The sequence below is a fragment of the Henckelia pumila genome, chromosome 1 (genome assembly GCF_033568475.1).
Source record: "Henckelia pumila isolate YLH828 chromosome 1, ASM3356847v2, whole genome shotgun sequence".
Classification (NCBI taxonomy): domain Eukaryota; kingdom Viridiplantae; phylum Streptophyta; class Magnoliopsida; order Lamiales; family Gesneriaceae; genus Henckelia; species Henckelia pumila.
The window spans coordinates 27,150,284-27,172,306 of NC_133120.1; positions in this window are offsets into that span (position 1 = coordinate 27,150,284).

A 22,023-nucleotide genomic window follows, 5' to 3' on the forward strand; every position below is an offset into this window, starting at 1 on the left:
ACTCGAGCGATCCTTATCCTTATTATCGGACGGCTCAATCGACTAGGAACGGTTTTAGAATATACAGTGACTATAAGATGTATTTCATGATAGACATCTCCATGTTCTACCACATCTTACATACACTATAGTATATTCAAGGTCTTTATCAAAACAACAATAGTATATCACAATATAACAATATGAAGTAATATAAAGTCATTGCCATAAAAGTGTAAATAATATTAAACAAAAGATTGTTTATACAAAGAGTCAACAAAGCCCATAGCCACACAGTTGGCTCACTGGGCACCCACTCTTACAATCTCCCACTTGCCCTATAGCCAACTAGTCATACTACGTAGACCCATTGCTTCGCGATGTTTGTCAAACAATGGTCCTGGCAAAGGCTTAGTAAGTGGATCAGCGATATTGTCTGCAGAGGCCACTCGTTCGACACTGATGTCTCCTCTTTCCACAATCTCCCGGATTATGTGGTATTTCCTCAGTACGTGTTTGGATCTTTGATGAGACCTTGGTTCCTTTGCTTGAGCAACGGCACCCGTGTTGTCGCAGTACACCGGGACTGGACCAACAAATTCAGGAATGACGCCCAACTCTTGGACGAAATTCCTCATCCAAACGGCCTCTTTAGCAGCAGCTGATGCTGCAATGTATTCAGCCTCAGTGGTGGAATCCGCTGTGGTGTCCTGCTTGGAACTCTTCCAAGAGACAGCACCGCCATTGAGCATGAACACAAATCCAGAGGTTGACTTCGAGTCATCCACATCACTTTGGAAGCTAGAGTCGGTATAGCCTTCCAGTTTGAGTTCTCGTCCTCCATAAACCATGAACATATTCTTAGTCCTTCGCAAGTACTTAAGAATGTCCTTCACGGCTTTCCAATGCATCTGACCAGGATTAGACTGATATCTGCTCGTGACACTCAGAGCAAATGCTACATCCGGTCTGGTAGATATCATCCCATACATGATACTACCTATAGCTGACGCATATGGTACATGTGTCATATTCTCTATCTCTGCATCAGTCTTGGGACACATAGACTTGGATAGAGAAACTCCATGACACATGGGTAGATGTCCTCTCTTGGACCCATCCATTGAAAACCGTTTCAATATGGTATCGATGTAGGTTGATTGAGTGAGTCCTATCATTCTCTTAGATCTATCCCTATAGATCTGTATCCCAAGAATGTAGGATGCCTCACCCAAATCCTTCATCGAAAATCTACCTGATAACCATATCTTTGTTGACTGCAACATCCCTACATCATTCCCAATGAGTAGGATGTCATCAACATAAAGTACTAAGAATGTCACCGCATCCTTAACTACTTTCTTGTACACGCAAGGTTCCTCCGGGTTCTTGATGAAACCAAAGTCTTTAATTGTTTCATCAAATTTCTGGTTCCAACTTCTTGATGCTTGTTTTAGACCATAAATTGATCTCTGAAGCTTGCATACCTTATGCTCGCTTCCCATGGATGTGTACCCCTCAGGCTGCTTCATATAGATTTCTTCCTTAATGTCTCCATTAAGAAAAGCAGTCTTCACATCCATTTGCCATATCTCATAGTCATACCATGCAGCTATGGCAATAAGGATTCTTATGGACTTGAACATTGCAACTGGTGAAAAGGTTTCGTCATAGTCAACTCCTTGCCTTTGAGTATAACCTTTAGCCACCAATCGCGCCTTGTAGGTCAATACCTTACCATCAGGCCCAAGCTTTCTTTTTTAGATCCATTTACACCCTATTGGAACAATTCCATCGGGAGGATCCACTAAAGTCCAGACTTGGTTAGTATGCATCGAATCCAATTCTGACTGCATAGCTTCAAGCCATAAATTCGAATCCGCATCAGAAATTGCTTCCTTGAAGCTTCTTGGATCACATCCAATGTCGGGTTCATCTTGACCCTCTTCAAGAAGAAGACCATATCGAACTGGAGGTCTAGAAGTCCTCTCGGATCTTCTAGGTGCAGGCGTGTCCAGCAATGGTTCCTGAGGTGTGGGATCGTTATTTTGTATTTCGGGTTCTTCTCGAACTTCTTCGAGTTCCATCATCTCGCCTTTCTTATCCAATAAGAACTCTTCTCCAAGAAGGTGTCATTCCGCGAAACAAACACCTTTGTTTCAGCAGGATAATAGAAATAATATCCGATTGAATTCTTCGGATACCCCACAAAATAACACAGGCTGGATCGACTATCCAACTTATCTCCCACTGTCCGCTTCACGTAAGCAGGACATCCCCAAATCCTCAAGTATGAATACTTAGGAGCTTTGCCATTCCATAACTCGTATGGTGTTTTGTCCACTGCTTTAGTGTGGATGTTATTCAACAACAATACCGCCGTTTCAAGCGCATAGCCCCAAAACGAAGGTGGAAGCTCAGTGAAGCTCATCATGGATCGAACCATGTCCAACAAAGTTCGATTACGGCGCTCCGATACACCATTAAGCTGTGGTGTCATAGGAGGAGTCCACTGAGAGAGAATCCCATTCTCTTTTAGATAGTCCAAAAACTCGGTACTCAAGTATTCTCCACCTCGATCCGATCGAAGTGCTTTAATACTTTTACCTAGCTTGTTTTCTACTTCAGCCTTGAATTCTTTGAACTTTTCAAATGCTTCAGACTTATATTTCATTAAATATAAATACCCATACCTAGAATAATCATCAGTAAAGGTAATGAAGTAGGTGTGGCCATGTTGAGTCCCTACTCTAAATGGACCACAAACATCTGTATGGATCAAATCCAACAGATTTTGACTACGTTCAGGCTTCCCCTTAAAAGGAGATTTAGTCATTTTCCCTTTTAGGCAGGATTCACAAGTAGGTAGAGAGTTAATATCAGACATATCAAACATGCCCTCTCCCACTAGCTTGTTCATCCTCCTTGAGGAAATATGACCTAGTCTAGCGTGCCAAAGGTTTGCCGGGTTTTGACTATCGATTTTCCTTTTGTTTGTTGTTGCCGGTTTGTCAATACAATTCACTGGAACGTCTTTTAGTTTTAAATTATATAGATCGTTTTCAAGTTGTCCATTTCCAATTAAACATTCATTCTTGTAAATACTGCAAATCCCATTCACAAAATTACAAGAATAACCATCTCTATCAAGCATAGAAATAGAAATAATGTTTTTAATTAAATCTGGCACAAATAAAACATCTCTCAACAATAATTTAAAACCATTCTGCAAAATCAAACAAACATCTCCAATGGCCGTAGCTTCAACTCTGGAACCATTCCGAGCCTCAGCTGGGTCTCACCCATTCTAAGCCTGCGACTTCTTGTCATCACCTGCAAATCATTGCAAATGTGAGAACCACATCCGGTATCCAATACCCAATAAGTTGTATTAAGTGACATGTTTATTTCGATATAGAACATACCCTTTGCAGTTCCCAACTGCTCAAGATACTCCTTGCAGTTGCGCTTCCAATGACCCGGCTTCTTGCAGTAATGGCAAACATCCTTGGATTTTCCATCGTTTGAAGCCTTTGTCTTTTGCTTCTTCTCGGGTTCCACTTTCTTGGGTGGGGCAGAACGTTTCTTGCCCTTCATACTTGGCCCCTCTTAGCAGAAGATGAGGAGCCCACCAAGAAAGCTGGCTTATCCTTCTTAAGTGTGGATTCATATGTAACGAGCATATTGACCATCTCTTCAAGGGTGGCCTCTATCTTGTTCATATTAAAATTTATCACGAATCCATCAAATGAAGAAGGAAGAGATAGAAGCAGCAAGTCCACATTGAGTTCATGCTCCAACACCAAATCAAGGGTCGCTAACTTCTGTATGAGCCAAATCACTCGTACCCCATGATCACGGACCGAAGTCCCTTCACGCATGCGGCACGTCATCAACTCCTTAACAGTAGAGAACCTTTCAGCCCTCGACTGAGCCCCAAAAAGTTCCTTGAGTTGCGTGTGAATGTCAGCAGCATTCACCGTGTCCTCAAATCGCCTCTGGAGTTCATCAGACATCGAGGCTTGCATATAGCATTTGGTCTTGATGTCATGGTCACACCATGCATCAAGTTTGGCCAATTCCTCCGGACTTATGTCAGCTGGTGCTTCCTTCGGAGGTGCTTTCTCTAACACGTAGAGCATTTTCTCCGAAGTTAAGACAATCTTCAACTTCCGGAACCATTCCGTATAGTTGGCGCCAGTCAGCTTGTTTTGTTCGAGGATCGAGAATAAAGGATTTCGCGAATTCATTGTGTGAAATACTGAAAAGGAAAAACAGACATATATCAATGATTGTTTAACAATTTACTAAGACATAAAATAGGCGAATTTAATTTTATGAATCTCACTCCCACTATTTTAACGATTTCACCACCCTCTAGTGAAAACGGGAAACTTTTTCCTTAGTGAGAACATGGAGTCCAATTGACAAACTTATGGTCCCGAATAATATCAGCCAACCATAATTCTCAAAAGGTAGAGCCCAATTGCTTCCAAAGCAACCCCATGTATTTACCTCATGTCCAATAAGGGCCCAATAATATGACGCCGTTTAAAGTGACATGTCAAGATGACCCATCAATATTAAGTTGTGATGGACGGTCGCCATGTGGATCCCCCAATAATATGAGCCGATCCCATGGGAGTTCCACCCAACTTACAACATTTGTCGATCCAATGTACAGCTTTCCGACGAACGGGCCCCCCCAATAATATGAGCCGGACCGTATCCGCGGGTAGCATCACATACATTGACCGTTGATGGAAGGTAGGAACATTTAAACAATATTTAAATTTCCTTTATTTATCTTGATATAAATTTTAAATCATATTTAAAATGAGGGATTTTATTTATAAAAAATATTTGTCTCATCATTTTTAATTTATTGCATGCATTGCCGGATTCACGCAATTTATGTCTAAACATGCATACAATCATAATATCACATATTATATAGGATGATCGATTCCATTTCTAATTGACCCGTGGTTGCCAATCACGGGTCTTAGTCCAATCCTAGGTAATATGCAGTATGCAAATGCAATCCTATTACATATGCTTCCAATTTACATTTCTTCAGTCTTCATTGTCTGCTGGGCCCACCATCTTCAAATCTTGATCTCCCACTAAATCTAATGTATTTACAATTAAATAACAATGACAAGTAGGGGATACATTTTTAGGGGGTGGGAACGGGCTATAAACCAAGCCCACTTTTATTACATATGACATTTATATCGGGCCATAAACCAGGCCCATTAATAAAACCAACAACAATAAAGACAAAATGTAAATTCCTAACATACACCTACAAAATTGGTCATGGCAATCGATCATCCTTATCCAATAACATTTAATTCAAAATTAATTTATTGGATAACATGCTGTGGCAATTCAAATTTAAACAAGATAAAATCATATTTTATATATAAAATCACATTTCACATATAAAATCATATTTTATCTCCATATCAAATAAAATCATATTTTATCTATAAAATCCAATTTTACAAATAAAATCATATTTTATCTAATATATCATAAGATCATATCTTATCATCAATTGTACCAAAATAATTGATTTCAAAATTCAATTTACGGATAAAATATTAAAATTTTCCAAAAAATTCAAATTTATCCAAAATCAATTTTAAAATTTACGGACTCGAACAATTCGATCCGAAATCTCGTGAACCAATCAAAAACAATTTTTGACCGGACCAAAAATAAAATTTTAAATATTAAAATTAATAAAAAAATTAAAAATTAATTTTTCCGCGGGCCACCCGGGACACTCCGGGTTGGCCCGCACCCGGGGCGCGGGCCGGGGGCAGCCCGGCTGCCCCCTTAGGGCAGCGCCTGCGCCGCCCCTGCGCGGCGCCGTGCGCTGCCCTGGGCGGCGCGAGCGCCGCCCTGCGCAGCGCCGAGCGCTGCCCTGGGCGGCGCCGTGCGCCGCCCTGGGCGGCGACGGTCGCCGCCTTGGGCGGCGCTGTGCGCCCCCTTTGGGCGGCGCCGTGCGCCGCCCGGGGCAGCAACAATTGCTGCCCCACCGGGCAGCGATCCAATCGCTGCCCGGTTTTGCCCCGAAAATTTTTTTTTTTTTTTTTATTAAAAATATTTATTTTGTTTCATAAACCGAGACTCAAAAATTTTGTACAATTGATTATTCAATCGATTGATCTGAGCAACCTGGCTCTGATACCACTGTTGGAAAAACTGGCGAGTTCCCAGACCAATTACGATTGATACCCGGTGCAGCGGAAGTTTAAAATTTTTCTCATGGAACGATTCCATGGTGTGGGTATCAACCATACAACGATTGAATTACGTGTGTGTAAAATTTAAATAACAATTAAATAAATTTTACCTCAAATCTCGCAACGAGATTAATGGACACCAACAGAACAATTCTGCTCTTGTTGTCTCTCCCTGGAACCGATGAACGCCTTCAATCAGGTCCACGAACAGAGGTTTAATCCCTCTGATAGATTGCACTAGAAAATCTATCAGAAGTTTTCTGCGAAGAGAATACACGAATTTGATTCGTTATTCCTTACTGCGATTCAAAATCACAGACCGGAATTTTCTCGGGCAGAGCAAAGGGAGGGGACGGCCGATCGGTTTTTGAGAGGGTCTAGGGTTTTCGAAATTTGCTCTCAAAATTTATGACCTGTTGTGTGTAATTTCTGTACTGAAATAACTTATTTATAATGCAGGCCACTAACACCTTAGGGCCCATTAGTCATAAGCTGGGGCCCGACAAGCAAAGCCCGCTCGTTCAGAAATTAATATAAAATTCATCGTGACTCCGATTGATGAAACGATTTCACCAATGTGCACAGAAACCATTTCTGCACGTTTTAAAGTCAAAATAAATTTTCCTGAATCCGAATTCAGTGGTTTCCAAAAATGTCCATCCCTATGTCATTTTAGGAAATCCTACTCCCTTACTCTTAATTAAGAAGTCCAACTCCTTAGTTCATTAAATTTAACTCTTTAAATTTAACTATCTCAACGGGGATTAAAACTCCATTACACTGTGTGACCCTCAATGGTTCAGGGATACAGCTAGCCGTGGGCTCACAACTCCTTGTGACTCGGAACAACACTTTCCGACTTGCCCAACGAATCATGGTAAAGCGCCTAGCAACATCGCCCCATGATTCCCTAGGTATCACTGATAGTGCCTACAAGAACCAGTAGATTTTGGTTAGCGTACAGTACGGTCCCTTCATCCAAATATCCCGATCGAATCAACAACCATTGGTATATCGAGAGTCGCTCAAGATTCGATAACTATGCAATGCATCTTGAAGATCAAATTAGTGACATCGCATGTGCTACTAAGAAACCATTTCTTAAATCACATCAAGTACTCTGGCCAGAGATTTGTCACACTAATATCTCCTCAGATCGCATAGGATATCCACACTCGCAAGTATGTGGTGAATCCTTGACAACAATGCATTGACTCCTATATGTGTCGTAACTGTACCCAATCTCGACACCTGATGACCCCTCAGAGTCGGTAAACGAGTCAAAGCACAGTACTAGCATATAGAGTCTCCATGATGTTTCAAGTCGTAAGGACTAATGGTGTACAACCAAAACCGCGAACTTTATCCACTCGATAAGTGATAACCACTTGGAAAGTCCGGATAGGGTAGTTCGACTATTCATCCTATGAATATCCATTTGCATGCTTCGAACATCTCCATGTTCCCTACCAATGAAACGTGGTACTCCGCATCGCAAATGCTAGTCTCAAACTCGAGCGATCCTTATCCTTATTATCGGACGGCTCAATCGACTAGGAACGGTTTTAGAATATACAGTGACTATAAGATGTATTTCATGATAGACATCTCCATGTTCTACCACATCTTACATACACTATAGTATATTCAAGGTCTTTATCAAAACAACAATAGTATATCACAATATAACAATATGAAGTAATATAAAGTCATTGCCATAAAAGTGTAAATAATATTAAACAAAAGATTGTTTATACAAAGAGTCAACAAAGCCCATAGCCACACAGTTGGCTCACTGGGCACCCACTCTTACAATCTCCCACTTGCCCTATAGCCAACTAGTCATACTACGTAGACCCATTGCTTCGCGATGTTTGTCAAACAATGGTCCTGGCAAAGGCTTAGTAAGTGGATCAGCGATATTGTCTGCAGAGGCCACTCGTTCGACACTGATGTCTCCTCTTTCCACAATCTCCCGGATTATGTGGTATTTCCTCAGTACGTGTTTGGATCTTTGATGAGACCTTGGTTCCTTTGCTTGAGCAACGGCACCCGTGTTGTCGCAGTACACCGGGACTGGACCAACAAATTCAGGAATGACGCCCAACTCTTGGACGAAATTCCTCATCCAAACGGCCTCTTTAGCAGCAGCTGATGCTGCAATGTATTCAGCCTCAGTGGTGGAATCCGCTGTGGTGTCCTGCTTGGAACTCTTCCAAGAGACAGCACCGCCATTGAGCATGAACACAAATCCAGAGGTTGACTTCGAGTCATCCACATCACTTTGGAAGCTAGAGTCGGTATAGCCTTCCAGTTTGAGTTCTCGTCCTCCATAAACCATGAACATATTCTTAGTCCTTCGCAAGTACTTAAGAATGTCCTTCACGGCTTTCCAATGCATCTGACCAGGATTAGACTGATATCTGCTCGTGACACTCAGAGCAAATGCTACATCGGTCTGGTAGATATCATCCCATACATGATACTACCTATAGCTGACGCATATGGTACATGTGTCATATTCTCTATCTCTGCATCAGTCTTGGGACACATAGACTTGGATAGAGAAACTCCATGACACATGGGTAGATGTCCTCTCTTGGACCCATCCATTGACAAACGTTTCAATATGGTATCGATGTAGGTTGATTGAGTGAGTCCTATCATTCTCTTAGATCTATCCCTATAGATCTGTATCCCAAGAATGTAGGATGCCTCACCCAAATCCTTCATCGAAAATCTACCTGATAACCATATCTTTGTTGACTGCAACATCCCTACATCATTCCCAATGAGTAGGATGTCATCAACATAAAGTACTAAGAATGTCACCGCATCCTTAACTACTTTCTTGTACACGCAAGGTTCCTCCGGGTTCTTGATGAAACCAAAGTCTTTAATTGTTTCATCAAATTTCTGGTTCCAACTTCTTGATGCTTGTTTTAGACCATAAATTGATCTCTGAAGCTTGCATACCTTATGCTCGCTTCCCATGGATGTGTACCCCTCAGGCTGCTTCATATAGATTTCTTCCTTAATGTCTCCATTAAGAAAAGCAGTCTTCACATCCATTTGCCATATCTCATAGTCATACCATGCAGCTATGGCAATAAGGATTCTTATGGACTTGAACATTGCAACTGGTGAAAAGGTTTCGTCATAGTCAACTCCTTGCCTTTGAGTATAACCTTTAGCCACCAATCGCGCCTTGTAGGTCAATACCTTACCATCAGGCCCAAGCTTTCTTTTTTAGATCCATTTACACCCTATTGGAACAATTCCATCGGGAGGATCCACTAAAGTCCAGACTTGGTTAGTATGCATCGAATCCAATTCTGACTGCATAGCTTCAAGCCATAAATTCGAATCCGCATCAGAAATTGCTTCCTTGAAGCTTCTTGGATCACATCCAATGTCGGGTTCATCTTGACCCTCTTCAAGAAGAAGACCATATCGAACTGGAGGTCTAGAAGTCCTCTCGGATCTTCTAGGTGCAGGCGTGTCCAGCAATGGTTCCTGAGGTGTGGGATCGTTATTTTGTATTTCGGGTTCTTCTCGAACTTCTTCGAGTTCCATCATCTCGCCTTTCTTATCCAATAAGAACTCCTTCTCCAAGAAGGTGTCATTCCGCGAAACAAACACCTTTGTTTCAGCAGGATAATAGAAATAATATCCGATTGAATTCTTCGGATACCCCACAAAATAACACAGGCTGGATCGACTATCCAACTTATCTCCCACTGTCCGCTTCACGTAAGCAGGACATCCCCAAATCCTCAAGTATGAATACTTAGGAGCTTTGCCATTCCATAACTCGTATGGTGTTTTGTCCACTGCTTTAGTGTGGATGTTATTCAACAACAATACCGCCGTTTCAAGCGCATAGCCCCAAAACGAAGGTGGAAGCTCAGTGAAGCTCATCATGGATCGAACCATGTCCAACAAAGTTCGATTACGGCGCTCCGATACACCATTAAGCTGTGGTGTCATAGGAGGAGTCCACTGAGAGAGAATCCCATTCTCTTTTAGATAGTCCAAAAACTCGGTACTCAAGTATTCTCCACCTCGATCCGATCGAAGTGCTTTAATACTTTTACCTAGCTTGTTTTCTACTTCAGCCTTGAATTCTTTGAACTTTTCAAATGCTTCAGACTTATATTTCATTAAATATAAATACCCATACCTAGAATAATCATCAGTAAAGGTAATGAAGTAGGTGTGGCCATGTTGAGTCCCTACTCTAAATGGACCACAAACATCTGTATGGATCAAATCCAACAGATTTTGACTACGTTCAGGCTTCCCTTAAAAGGAGATTTAGTCATTTTCCCTTTTAGGCAGGATTCACAAGTAGGTAGAGAGTTAATATCAGACATATCAAACATGCCCTCTCCCACTAGCTTGTTCATCCTCCTTGAGGAAATATGACCTAGTCTAGCGTGCCAAAGGTTTGCCGGGTTTTGACTATCGATTTTCCTTTTGTTTGTTGTTGCCGGTTTGTCAATACAATTCACTGGAACGTCTTTTAGTTTTAAATTATATAGATCGTTTTCAAGTTGTCCATTTCCAATTAAACATTCATTCTTGTAAATACTGCAAATCCCATTCACAAAATTACAAGAATAACCATCTCTATCAAGCATAGAAATAGAAATAATGTTTTTAATTAAATCTGGCACAAATAAAACATCTCTCAACAATAATTTAAAACCATTCTGCAAAATCAAACAAACATCTCCAATGGCCGTAGCTTCAACTCTGGAACCATTCCCGAGCCTCAGCTGGGTCTCACCCATTCTAAGCCTGCGACTTCTTGTCATCACCTGCAAATCATTGCAAATGTGAGAACCACATCCGGTATCCAATACCCAATAAGTTGTATTAAGTGACATGTTTATTTCGATATAGAACATACCCTTTGCAGTTCCCAACTGCTCAAGATACTCCTTGCAGTTGCGCTTCCAATGACCCGGCTTCTTGCAGTAATGGCAAACATCCTTGGATTTTCCATCGTTTGAAGCCTTTGTCTTTTGCTTCTTCTCGGGTTCCACTTTCTTGGGTGGGGCAGAACGTTTCTTGCCCTTCATACTTGGCCCCTTCTTAGCAGAAGATGAGGAGCCCACCAAGAAAGCTGGCTTATCCTTCTTAAGTGTGGATTCATATGTAACGAGCATATTGACCATCTCTTCAAGGGTGGCCTCTATCTTGTTCATATTAAAATTTATCACGAATCCATCAAATGAAGAAGGAAGAGATAGAAGCAGCAAGTCCACATTGAGTTCATGCTCCAACACCAAATCAAGGGTCGCTAACTTCTGTATGAGCCAAATCACTCGTACCCCATGATCACGGACCGAAGTCCCTTCACGCATGCGGCACGTCATCAACTCCTTAACAGTAGAGAACCTTTCAGCCCTCGACTGAGCCCCAAAAAGTTCCTTGAGTTGCGTGTGAATGTCAGCAGCATTCACCGTGTCCTCAAATCGCCTCTGGAGTTCATCAGACATCGAGGCTTGCATATAGCATTTGGTCTTGATGTCATGGTCACACCATGCATCAAGTTTGGCCAATTCCTCCGGACTTATGTCAGCTGGTGCTTCCTTCGGAGGTGCTTTCTCTAACACGTAGAGCATTTTCTCCGAAGTTAAGACAATCTTCAACTTCCGGAACCATTCCGTATAGTTGGCGCCAGTCAGCTTGTTTTGTTCGAGGATCGAGAATAAAGGATTTCGCGAATTCATTGTGTGAAATACTGAAAAGGAAAAACAGACATATATCAATGATTGTTTAACAATTTACTAAGACATAAAATAGGCGAATTTAATTTTATGAATCTCACTCCCACTATTTTAACGATTTCACCACCCTCTAGTGAAAACGGGAAACTTTTTCCTTAGTGAGAACATGGAGTCCAATTGACAAACTTATGGTCCCGAATAATATCAGCCAACCATAATTCTCAAAAGGTAGAGCCCAATTGCTTCCAAAGCAACCCCATGTATTTACCTCATGTCCAATAAGGGCCCAATAATATGACGCCGTTTAAAGTGACATGTCAAGATGACCCATCAATATTAAGTTGTGATGGACGGTCGCCATGTGGATCCCCCAATAATATGAGCCGATCCCATGGGAGTTCCACCCAACTTACAACATTTGTCGATCCAATGTACAGCTTTCCGACGAACGGGCCCCCCAATAATATGAGCCGGACCGTATCCGCGGGTAGCATCACATACATTGACCGTTGATGGAAGGTAGGAACATTTAAACAATATTTAAATTTCCTTTATTTATCTTGATATAAATTTTAAATCATATTTAAAATGAGGGATTTTATTTATAAAAAATATTTGTCTCATCATTTTTAATTTATTGCATGCATTGCCGGATTCACGCAATTTATGTCTAAACATGCATACAATCATAATATCACATATTATATAGGATGATCGATTCCATTTCTAATTGACCCGTGGTTGCCAATCACGGGTCTTAGTCCAATCCTAGGTAATATGCAGTATGCAAATGCAATCCTATTACATATGCTTCCAATTTACATTTCTTCAGTCTTCATTGTCTGCTGGGCCCACCATCTTCAAATCTTGATCTCCCACTAAATCTAATGTATTTACAATTAAATAACAATGACAAGTAGGGGATACATTTTTAGGGGGTGGGAACGGGCTATAAACCAAGCCCACTTTTATTACATATGACATTTATATCGGGCCATAAACCAGGCCCATTAATAAAACCAACAACAATAAAGACAAAATGTAAATTCCTAACATACACCTACAAAATTGGTCATGGCAATCGATCATCCTTATCCAATAACATTTAATTCAAAATTAATTTATTGGATAACATGCTGTGGCAATTCAAATTTAAACAAGATAAAATCATATTTTATATATAAAATCACATTTCACATATAAAATCATATTTTATCTCCATATCAAATAAAATCATATTTTATCTATAAAATCCAATTTTACAAATAAAATCATATTTTATCTAATATATCATAAGATCATATCTTATCATCAATTGTACCAAAATAATTGATTTCAAAATTCAATTTACGGATAAAATATTAAAATTTTCCAAAAATTCAAATTTATCCAAAATCAATTTTAAAATTTACGGAATCGAACAATTCGATCCGAAATCTCGTGAACCAATCAAAAACAATTTTTGACCGGACCAAAAATAAAATTTTAAATATTAAAATTAATAAAAAAATTAAAAATTAATTTTTCCCGCGGGCCACCCGGGACACTCCCGGGTTGGCCCGCACCCGGGGCGCGGGCCGGGGGCAGCCCGGCTGCCCCCTTAGGGCAGCGCCTGGCGCCGCCCCTGCGCGGCGCCGTGCGCTGCCCTGGGCGGCGCCGAGCGCCGCCCTGCGCAGCGCCGAGCGCTGCCCTGGGCGGCGCCGTGCGCCGCCCTGGGCGGCGACGGTCGCCGCCTTGGGCGGCGCTGTGCGCCCCCTTTGGGCGGCGCCGTGCGCCGCCCGGGGCAGCAACAATTGCTGCCCCACCGGGCAGCGATCCAATCGCTGCCCGGGTTTTGCCCCGAAAATTTTTTTTTTTTTTTTTTTATTAAAAATATTTATTTTGTTTCATAAACCGAGACTCAAAAATTTTGTACAATTGATTATTCAATCGATTGATCTGAGCAACCTGGCTCTGATACCACCGTTGGAAAAAACTGGCGAGTTCCCAGACCAATTACGATTGATACCCGGTGCAGCGGAAGTTTAAAATTTTTCTCATGGAACGATTCCATGGTGTGGGTATCAACCATACAACGATTGAATTACGTGTGTGTAAAATTTAAATAACAATTAAATAAATTTTACCTCAAATCTCGCAACGAGATTAATGGACACCAACAGAACAATTCTGCTCTTGTTGTCTCTCCCTGGAACCGATGAACGCCTTCAATCAGGTCCACGAACAGAGGTTTAATCCCTCTGATAGATTGCACTAGAAAATCTATCAGAAGTTTTCTGCGAAGAGAATACACGAATTTGATTCGTTATTCCTTACTGCGATTCAAAATCACAGACCGGAATTTTCTCGGGCAGAGCAAAGGGAGGGGACGGCCGATCGGTTTTGAGAGGGTCTAGGGTTTTCGAAATTTGCTCTCAAAATTTATGACCTGTTGTGTGTAATTTCTGTACTGAAATAACTTATTTATAATGCAGGCCACTAACACCTTAGGGCCCATTAGTCATAAGCTGGGGCCCGACAAGCAAAGCCCGCTCGTTCAGAAATTAATATAAAATTCATCGTGACTCCGATTGATGAAACGATTTCACCAATGTGCACAGAAACCATTTCTGCACGTTTTAAAGTCAAAATAAATTTTCCTGAATCCGAATTCAGTGGTTTCCAAAAATGTCCATCCCTATGTCATTTTAGGAAACCCTACTCCCTTACTCTTAATTAAGAAGTCCAACTCCTTAGTTCATTAAATTTAACTCTTTAAATTTAACTATCTCAACGGGGATTAAAACTCCATTACACTGTGTGACCCTCAATGGTTCAGGGATACAGCTAGCCGTGGGCTCACAACTCCTTGTGACTCGGAACAACACTTTCCGACTTGCCCAACGAATCATGGTAAAGCGCCTAGCAACATCGCCCCATGATTCCCTAGGTATCACTGATAGTGCCTACAAGAACCAGTAGATTTTGGTTAGCGTACAGTACGGTCCCTTCATCCAAATATCCCGATCGAATCAACAACCATTGGTATATCGAGAGTCGCTCAAGATTCGATAACTATGCAATGCATCTTGAAGATCAAATTAGTGACATCGCATGTGCTACTAAGAAACCATTTCTTAAATCACATCAAGTACTCTGGCCAGAGATTTGTCACACTAATATCTCCTCAGATCGCATAGGATATCCACACTCGCAAGTATGTGGTGAATCCTTGACAACAATGCATTGACTCCTATATGTGTCGTAACTGTACCCAATCTCGACACCTGATGACCCCCTCAGAGTCGGTAAACGAGTCAAAGCACAGTACTAGCATATAGAGTCTCCATGATGTTTCAAGTCGTAAGGACTAATGGTGTACAACCAAAACCGCGGACTTTATCCACTCGATAAGTGATAACCACTTGGAAAGTCCGGATAGGGTAGTTCGACTATTCATCCTATGAATATCCATTTGCATGCTTCGAACATCTCCAAGTTCCCTACCAATGAAACGTGGTACTCCGCATCGCAAATGCTAGTCTCAAACTCGAGCGATCCTTATCCTTATTATCGGACGGCTCAATCGACTAGGAACGGTTTTAGAATATACAGTGACTATAAGATGTATTTCATGATAGACATCTCCATGTTCTACCACATCTTACATACACTATAGTATATTCAAGGTCTTTATCAAAACAACAATAGTATATCACAATATAACAATATGAAGTAATATAAAGTCATTGCCATAAAAGTGTAAATAATATTAAACAAAAGATTGTTTATACAAAGAGTCAACAAAGCCCATAGCCACACAGTTGGCTCACTGGGCACCCACTCTTACAACTCGAGTATTCAACCCCATTCAATTCAAAGTCATCTTTTACCTTTCGAGTCCGTCGAAGATTTAAATCTGAAAATAATAACGAACTCAAACAAATAATCAATCGAATCACAAAACTTCATAACAAGGAAATTCAATCAATATACCGTCTTCAATTCTCTACACGACTCAACTTCCAAGTTCAATCCAATTCCAAGACTCCAATCCAAACTGAAAATGAAGAATATACGGATTCGGTAACAATCTACCAATTCAATCAAACCCGAAAGTCAAACCGAAACAAAACGACCAATAATCCAAACTCGATTCCGACGGCATAACGGCCATAATCGGTCAAACCAAAAATCTCCGATAACAACCAACAATCCCAAATCATCCAAAACAACTCCTCAATCAACAAAACAAAACAAAAACCATCAAAATCCAACAAAATCTCACAACCCCATTTTCGAATTTAACTCCAAAAATCATATAAAATTCAAACGACTTCCAAACTCCGAACCGACTTCGAATACACGATATACCGACTTCCAATCTCAACATACTCGAGTATTATCAAAATCTAACAACTCAACAAAATCGAAGTTCGAGAGATCGAAGCAAAACTTACGTCTAAACGGAGACCTCGTCGCGGTGATCGCGAATCTCAACTCGAAAATGAAATCTAACGGTCGGATCGAGCGAATCGAGCGGAGAGAAAGCTTGAAATGGCGTCTCCCATGGCTTCTTCAGTACGTACAAAATGGGAGGAGGAGGGAGAGGGATGGAGAGTGAAGTGATGGGGGGAAAAGGCAACTTGCAAGGATAATATATAAAAATCCCACTTTTGCATTTCAGTCCTTTATTTCTCCAATCTTACAAAGTAACCCCCTGCTAAATAACAAAACAATCCTCAATCACTGAAAACCCTGATTATCTCGATTAAACTCAATTATAATAAAATCGGGGCATTACAATTCTCCTCCTCTAAGATTCGATTTTATCTCAAAATCTGATCAAAACTGAAACAAGTAAGAACAAACTGAAGACGGACTCACCTCAATCAAACAACTCGGGAAAACGTTGCCTCATATCGGATTCGGTCTCCTAGGTTGCTTCTTCAACTCCGTGACGACTCCAATGAATCTTCACCAACGGAATTAACTTGTTTCTGAGCTGCTTTTCTTTTCTGTCAAGGATCTGAATCGGTCTCTCGAAGTAACTCAGAGTCTCATCCAACTCGGCCTCATCTGGCTGAAGAACGTGGGATGGATCCGGATGATATTTACGAAGCATGGAAACATGAAACACGTCGTGTATTCCGGACAAATAAGGGGGAAGAGCCAATCTGTAGGCAAGATCGCCTAACTTCTCCAGAATCTCATAAGGACCAATAAAATGAGGCGACAACTTCCCTCGCTTCCCGAATCTGACAGTACCTCGAAAAGGAGAGATCTTCAAGAAAACTCGGTCTCCTATTTCAAAACTCAGAGGTCGACGTCGAACATTCGCATACTTGGCCTGCCGATCCTGGGCTGTCTTCATCCTCATCTGAATAATCTTCACCTGATCGGCCATTTCACGAATCATATCGGGACCTAACTCAGGTGACTCTGAAATCTCATCCCAGAACAACGGAGATCTGCACTTCTTCCCGTACAAAGCTTCAAACGGTGCCATCCCAATACTCGTCTGAAAACTGTTATTGTACGAAAACTCTACTAAAGGCAAAGAATCCTGCCATCCTGAGCCAAAATCAAGTACCACGGCTCGAAGCATATCCTCCAAAGTCTGGATCGTACGCTCGGACTGACCGTCGGTTTGAGGGTGATACGCTGTGCTCAAGTGCAAACGAGTACCCAATGCCGCCTGAAGACTGTGCCAAAAGTGAGAAGTGAACCTCGGATCTCTGTCTGATACGATCGACTTCGGCACATCGTGCAATCTCACCACCTCTCTAACATTCAACTCGGCCATCTGGTCATGGCGGTACGTCATGCGGTACGGAATGAAACAAGCAGACTTCGTCAACCGGTCAACCACTACCCAAACTGCATCACAACCTCTGAATGAACGTGGTAGCTTCGTGACGAAGTCCATAGTGATGTGATACCACTTCCATTCCGGAACAGACAAACTGTGCAATAAACCTCCGGGCTTCTTCCTCTTGGCTTTCACCTGTTGACAATTCAGACAACGGGACACAAACCTCGTGACGGCTTCCTTCAACTGCTTCCACCAAAACTGAGTCTTCAAGTCGTTATACATCTTTCGGCCTCCAGGATGAACACTGAACCGACTGCAATGCGCCTCTCGAAGAATACGTTGTCTCAACTCAGAAACATCGGGCACAACAATACGGCTATTCACAAACAGAACATCATCCCTGACCTGAAACTCGGACTGGTGGCCTGATCGGACTCTCTCTATCGAACTTTGAATACTCGGATCTGACCTCTGTGCCTCTCTGATCAACTGAAACAACTCCGGCTCGGCCTGAATCGCAAAAACTCTGATGGATCTCCTATCGGTCTCAAACTCCAACCCAGAAGTACAACAATCTTCAATCAAACGAGAGACACCAATCGTAGAAAGAGATAAAGAACAAAGCTTCATACTAAGAGCGTCTGCAGCTGCATTCGATTTTCCAGGATAATACTTGATCTCACAGTCAAAATCCTTCAGCAGATCCATCCATCGCCTCTGTCTCATGTTCAGCTCGGACTGGGAAAACAAGTACTTGAGGCTCTTATGGTCAGAAAATATCTCAAACGACTCGCCATACAGATAATGGTGCCAAGTCTTCAAAGCAAACACGATTGCAGCTAGCTCAAGATCGTGGATTGGATAACGAGTCTCGTGAGGCTTCAGCTGCCTTGACGCATAAGCTATGACGTGCTTCCTCTGCATCAGAATGCATCCAAGACCACGGTGAGAAGCATCGCAATACACGGAGAAACCTCCAGTACCTGATGAAATAGACAAGATCGGAGCGCTGGTCAATCTCTTCTTCAGCTCAATGAAACTGGCCTCACACTGCTCGGACCAAACAAACGGTGCATTCTTCTGGGTCAACTGGGTAATCGGCTTTGCAATGGAAGTGAAGCCCTCGATAAATCGACGGTAATACCCTGCTAAACCCATGAAACTGCGAATCTCTAGCACTGATGTCGGTCTCGGCCAATTCATAACTGCCTCGATCTTGCTGGGGTCAACAGATATTCCATCTCCTGATACAATGTGGCCTAGAAAGACGACTCGGTCCAACCAAAACTCGCACTTTGATAACTTCGCAAACAACTGCTCGGATCTCAAAATCTGCAACACAGTCCTCAAATTCTCGGCATGATCTGAACGGTTCTTCGAATAGACCAGAATATCGTCGATAAAGACAATGACGAACTCATCTAGATACCGCTGGAAGACACGGTTCATCAAATCCATAAAAACCGCTGGAGCGTTCGTCAAACCGAAAGACATGACTTAGAATTCAAAATGTCCATATCTGGTTCTGAAAGCTGTCTTAGGCACATCCTCGTCGCGAACTCTCAGCTGATGATACCATGATCTCAGATCTATCTTCGAGTACACTGCAGAACCCTGTAACTGGTCAAAAATATCATCAATTCGAGGGAGAGTCTGTTCTTAACGGTAGCCTGATTCAACTGGCGATAATCGATACAAAGTCGCATAGAACCGTCTTTCTTCCTCACAAAAAGGACTGGGGCACCCCAAGGCGATACGCTAGGTCGGATGTATCCCTTGGAAATCAGATCCTCCAACTGTTCCTTCAACTCTTTCAATTCTAAAGGAGCCATTCGGTAAGGTGCCTTGGAAATAGGCTGAGTACCTGATGCAAGCTCAATGCTGAATTCGATCTCTTGAATCGGCGGCAATCCGGGAATCTCTTCTGGAAAGACATCAGGAAACTCGCTAACCACTGGTATCTCTGTCAACTCAGGGCTAGACCTCATAACATCCACTGCATAGATCAAATATCCCTCTGCTCCTTTCTGTAACAAACGAGTCATGGGCAAAGCAGAAATCAAAGGGATTCGGGATCGAGAACCCTTACCGAAAAACTTCCACTCGTCTGCCATAATAGGTCTGAATCGGACTACTTTCTGAATGCAATCTACCGTTGCCTTGTACTTGGTCAGTGCGTCAATCCCAATGATATAGTCAAAATCAGATAACCCAAGTACAATGCAGTCAATCTCAATCGAATTTCCCTCGGATTCTAAGATGCAGTTACGGACTAATCTCACCGAAACAATTCCTCCACCCAAAGGTGAAGTAATAAAAACAACATCATATAAAGGCTCAGCAAATAAATCATGCATCAAGACAAACCTTTCAGAAATGAAACAGTGAGAAGCTCCCGTATCAATCAACACAAACGCAGGATAACCAAAAATCGAACAGTTACTTGCTATCACGTCATTCGGGGCTGCATTGCCTTGATCCTCTATCAAGGCAAACACTCTAGCCTGTTGTCGAGGAGGTTGGTTCTGATTCTAATTACCTCCCTGACGAGTCTGCTGCTGGGGCTGAAAGGAATGAACTGCAGAAGATGACCTCTCGGGCTGAGCGGACGGTCGGGAAGAACCACCGCTCTGAGCTCTATCGGATCCCCACTGAGGACAGATTCTAGCAAAATGACCCGGTTGCTGGCAGATATTGCAACTACCAAACACACCACGGCACTGATCCGATGGATGGCGTCCTCCACACTTGCTGCATGATACTCCAGAGAACCCTGAACTCTGCCCAGAACTGAACTGTCTAGAACCACTGGAACTCGAGGAACTGTTCCCAGACTTCTTAAAAGTCTTCCCCTTCGGTCGATACTGATCTCGCCGGTTTCTGCCACTGCTGCCCCCATCAACCCTCTGAGACTGATTCGGTTGCGGAGGAGGTTGGTACTGATACTGAGACTGTTGAGGCTGAAACTGAACAGGCGGATTCTGAAAAGATCTCTGCTGCTGCTGAGGAGCTGCCTGATTTCCTCGTTGCATCAAAATCCCAGCTTCGTCTCCCTTCGTCTGATCCATGGCATCTGCAAAGTTGTTAGGTCTCCCGGTATTGACTAAGGTAAAGATCTTCGGGTTCAAGCCATTAATGAAATGGTCGGCTTTGGCTTCCTCGTTATTGGTGACATGAGGTGCGAACCTCAAAAGGCTGTCAAACTTGCTCACATAGTCCTCGATGCTCAAATTTCCTTGCTTCAGATTCGAAAATTCGGCACCTTTCTCCTTACGATACGAGACAGGAAAGAACCGCTTGTAGAACTCAGTCTTGAATACACCCCAAGTAATCACGGTGCCTCGGTTCTCGTTCGCCCTCTTGTTCGTAGTCCACCATTTCTTGGCAACACCCTGCAACTGATGACTGACTAACCTGATTCTGCGGTCATCGTTGTAGTCAAGAGAATCGAAGAGTTCATCCATGTCATCTAGCCAACTCTCACAGTCGATGGAGTTCTCGGTACCAGTCATGGTAGGCGGTCGAAACGATCGGAATTTTTTCAAAAGAGTCTCCATCGAGGTTGCAGTAGCATCAAACTCATCCATTCCTATACTGTCCTGATCATTCGGAGGAGTTATCACTGGCGGCGGATTCTCAGTCGAAGGAGGAGTCAAAGGTGGTTGGTTCCTTCTCAAAGATCGTCGAGGTGCCATCTGATACCAAAGGGTTAGGACACAAAATCTCAAACACAATCTCAAACACAACCTCGATGTCCAAAACTCTGCTCTGAGTACCCAAGAATCTCAACAATATTCGGAAACGGATAATAGCACAAGGACAAATATTTCTCACGAAATTCATGCTTTATAACTTAATCACAACTCATGTAATTTTAATTAATTCAAGAATAGATAAATCATGCTCACACGTATTTAAAATAATCATTTATATAAATCAAACACATGCGAGAATTCAATTCATGCGCACTCGATCTACCCCGCTCACTCTAGTTCGACTCCAAGAATCTTATCGCTCTGATACCACTTAATGTGAGACCCCGATTCTAAACTCGAAATAATTAAACATAATCGAACACGGTAAGTCGCGGGAACAAATCAAAAAAAATTATTATTTTTTTTTTTTAAAAGACAAGCCTCGCGCCCACGCGAGCTATCGCCTCGCGTGTGTGCAGGCAAAAGGTCCAGTGGCCTCGAGGGAAGCTCGCGCGCGCGCGAGGAAGGGGCTCGCGCGCGCGGGCAAAAATACCCGAACC